Source organism: Otolemur garnettii, unplaced genomic scaffold (assembly GCF_000181295.1).
Source record: "Otolemur garnettii isolate 467f Iridium unplaced genomic scaffold, OtoGar3 scaffold00043, whole genome shotgun sequence".
Taxonomy (NCBI): Eukaryota; Metazoa; Chordata; class Mammalia; order Primates; family Galagidae; genus Otolemur; species Otolemur garnettii.
The window spans coordinates 10,167,670-10,171,791 of record NW_003852438.1 but is presented as its reverse complement, the minus strand read 5'-3'; the positions used below and the strand labels follow the sequence as shown (position 1 = coordinate 10,171,791).

The 4,122-nt window shown below is 44.5% G+C and overlaps 1 protein-coding gene across 1 annotated transcript in view; it reads left to right on the top strand.

Annotated features, from left to right (window-relative positions):
• The window catches only part of SARNP (SAP domain containing ribonucleoprotein), a 71,599-nt gene that overhangs the window by 58,477 nt on the left and 9,000 nt on the right, over positions 1-4,122 (top strand). The window lies entirely within an intron of this gene.

Genomic DNA, 4,122 nt, shown 5'->3' with positions numbered 1-4,122 from the left:
CCTCCCAAATAGCTGGGACCACAGGCGCCCGCCACAGCACCTGGCCATTTTTTGGTTGCAGCCATCATTGTTGTTTGGTGGGCCCGGGCTGGGGATTCGAACCCACCACCTTAGGTGTATGGGGCTGGCGCCTCAGCCGCTTGAGCCACAGGTGCCGAGCCTTCAGTTCTTATCTAGAAGAGTGAATGACATCATTAGCATCAAAATTTTGTTAGTGATGTCAGACTTTGTTTAAAGGACCAAAATGAGTGTGGCAATGAAGATAATAGCTAACATATATTGAATACCTCTTCTGTGATAGTTCCTATGTACAAAGAAAGCACTGTCAGCACATGTAATTTGTACCTTGGAGCAGCCTTGAATGTCTGTCTTTTCCCTTAGCAGCAGATAATCACTTTCTTTATGTTGCCTGGGGATTTTCCAAATATAAAAGGGAAACAAGAGAAGTATGGCTCAGCGCCTGTAGCACAGTGGTACAGTGCCAGCCACATACCCCAAGGGTGGTGGGTTCAAACCCTGCCCAGGCCAGCTAAACACCAATGATAATTGCAACAAAAAATAGCTGGGCATTGTGGCGGCCACCTGTAATACCAACTACTTGCGAGGCTAAGGCAAGAGAATTGCTTAAGCCCAAGAGTTGGAGGTTGCTGTGAGCTGTGACACCATAGCACTCTACAAAGGCCAACATGGTAAGACTCTGTCTCAAAAAAAAGAAGTGAATTTTTAAAGTTTATAGTATCTTCCAAAGGGCCTAATTTGGAACTGTTCTTTATCAAGAACAGTTGTCTCTGTCTCAAAGAAAAAGAAATGAAAAGAAAATACAGTAATAGTGATTTGTGGTAGTATTTGGTTTCACTAAATAAAAGAGCATGATTTCTGTTCTGTTCTTTTTATATGGAGGATCTCTCTTCGTACAGTCAAAATGAATAAGATTTTAAAAAGAAAAATGATGCAGTCATTGGCTACTATGAATAGGATTGTATATGGTGAAATTACTGGCATCATTCAGGTAGTTGGCTTGGTGTTTTACAACCTTGAGGAATGGCTCGGCGCCTATAGCTCAACCGGCTAAGGTGCCAGCCACGTACACCTAAGGTGGCGGGTTTGAATCCCCAGCCCGGACCCGCCAAAAACAACACTGACGGGTGCAACCAAAAAATAGCCGGGCGTTGTGGCGGGCGCCTGCGGTCCCAGCTACTTGGGAGGCGGAGGCAGGAGACTCACTTGAGCCCAGGAGTTGGAGGTTGCTGTGAGCTGTAATGCCACAGCACTCTACCCAGGGGGACAGCTTGAGGCTCTGTCTCAAAAAAAAAAAAAAAAAAAAAAAACCTTGAGGAATGAGAGGATGGAGAAAGTAGAATATATGAATTAGTGTGAATATCCGAAACCTGTGTTTGGTCATTGAGGACAAATTTCTCCTCTGATTTGGAGTATAAGTTATATGTTCTAAGGAGTTTGCATTTGATAGGAAATAAGCACACTTCAGATTCAAGCACTTCTCTTCCGCATACACAGTATGCATGGGAAGAAAAAGATTTGTTAATAGTTGAGAGTTTGAGGGAGGGAATTTGGGGGGTGAGGAAGGGAAAGGTTTGCAAATGTATATGACACTGAGCTAGAGGGGTCAGTGCTGCCTGCAGATGCACAACCCCATTTGTACACTTGAGCATGGCCTGGGGGAGCATTGGCCTGATGAATGCAGAGGGAGATGTGTTTTGATAGAGGTAATTTCCCTCAGATGGGTCTCACCCTCCCATGAATCAAAACCTGTCAGCATGAAGGGAAAGATGGAGTGAAGTTTATTGTACGTTTGTTTCCATGAGACACTGTCATGCTGGAAGGGTCAAGTGAGAGAGATCATTAGGACCATGTTGATTTACTGGGCCTGGTTGTGCACTTCCCTGCAGGGCAAGGAGGAAAAGGCTTTAAGAGGGTTGTTGAGGGGTGCTGGGTGGGAGGAAAGGGCAGGCTATTTGTGAGAGTTGGGGGAGGCTGTATTGTTTTTCCTCCCTTCCAGAGCTCCCTGGTGGGTTTAGAGCAGATGCTCTGCCCAATCTCTTAAGAGAGGCATCAAAAGTCTGATTTTAAAAAAGGGAAGCTTATGAGGAAATCTTTGATACTAGTGGACTTAGGCTTTGTAAAGGGAGTAGTCTTGGGTTTGTGCTGAGATAATGGCTAGGTTTCAAAAGTTGCATCTCCTCTGATTTGAACATACTGAAGTACTTCTAGGACTAAATTGAATGAAAAAAAAGGTTCATAGTGTTAGTTGAGTAAGAATTGGGCTTATCTTGCTCTTTTCAACAAGGGATACTACATTTGTTCTCCCTGAAACTGTTTCCTATTTGGCCAGGAGACTTAGTGAACTGGAGACAGATCATCTAGAATAGGTGTCCTCAAACTACAGCCCACAGGCCACATGCAGCCTGCCTAGGACATTTATCCAGCCCACAGGGTGTTTTTGCTGCCGCTGCCTGTCCTGCTTAGCAGCCGACTCATCCCAGGGCCTGCAGTCTGGCCCTCCAACGGTCTGAGGGACAGTAAACTGGCCCCCTGTTTAAAAAGTTTGAGGACCCCTGATCTAGAATATTCTAGAAGTTCTCATTTTCAAATCTATTTATATCCCTTTTTTTACTTTTATCTTAGTGTAATAGACAAAATTAAACTTTTCTCCTTGACTTTGGTAGTGAAAAATATAGTGGGGTTGTGGTTTTGGAGAACCCTCGTACTTATTTTATTACAGTTCGACAGGTGGACAACCCAGTTAGCCAAAATTGGAAAAATTCAGCTGAGAAAAACTTAAATTTTTTTTTTTTTGGTCACTCTTTCACCTGGGTAGAGTGCCATGGTGTCATCCTATCTCACAGCAGCTTCAGACTCTTGGGTTTGAAGTGATCCTCTTGTCTTAGCCTCCTGATTAGCAGACTACATACATGTGCCCACAGCAACACCTGGCTAGTTTTCTATTTTTAGTAGAGGCAGGGTCTCACCCTTGCTCAGGTTGGTCTTGAACTCCTGAGCTCAGAAGATTCCACTCACCTTGGCTTTCTAGAGTGTTAGGATTACAGGCATGAGCCACTGCACCTGATCTGAGAAAAACTTCAGTATAAGAAACCAACTGGGCTGCATGAGGTAGCTCATGCCTGTAATCCTAGCCCTGTGGGAGTGGGAGGCCAGAGGATCACTTTAAGTCAGGAATTTGAGATCAGCCTGAGCAAAGTGAGAAGCCCTATCTGTGTTGAAAAATAAAAACAGAAAAGAAAACAAGCCTGCATGGTGGTACACACATTGGTAGTCCCAGCTACTCAGGGGACTAACACAGGAGGATTGCTTGGACCCAGAAGTTTAAGGTTGGTATGAGGGAGGTTGAGGCCATGGCATTCTAGCCCCAGTCACAGAGAAAAAAAATTACCAACTGGAAGTTGGGTGTAATGTAAGGTGACCAGATGTCCCACTTTGTAACAATTTGTCCCTCATCCTGCGGCATTTTAAGAAAGTCCCAATTTTTGGAAAGAATGCGTGACAAGCTAGGGAATGCAGGAGAACAGGAAGAGAATACATGGGTTTTGGCTGCCATGTGGCTATTTCACCAGGATATGAGTTTTATATTATTTTTGTTAATTTTATAATGTTAAACTTTAATAATAAATAATTGTTGAGAACTGATTATTGAGAACTGCTTATCAAAGTTTGCATTGTTGTCAGGCCCCGCCCCCCAGTGGTGTCCCTCTTTACCAATATTAAAATCTGGTCACCTTAGTGTAATGGCATGCCAGTAGTCACAGCAGTCCAGAGGCTGAGGCAGGAGGAGCACTTGAGCCCAGGAGTTTGCCTATTCAGTGAGCTATAATTGCATCACTGCACCTCAGCCTGGGCAACAGAGACCCTGTCTTTTAATAATAAATAGTTAATTTGGCTCGGCACCTGTAACTCAGTGGCTAGGGCATTAGCCACATACACTGGGGTTGGCGGATTTGAACCTGGCCTGGACCTGCCAAACAACAATGACAACCAAAAAATAGCTGGGTGTTGTGGCAGGCGCCTGTAGTCCCAGCTACTTGGGAGGCTGAGGCAAGAGAATCACATAAGCCCAAGAGTTTGAGGTTGCTGTGAGCTGTGATGCCA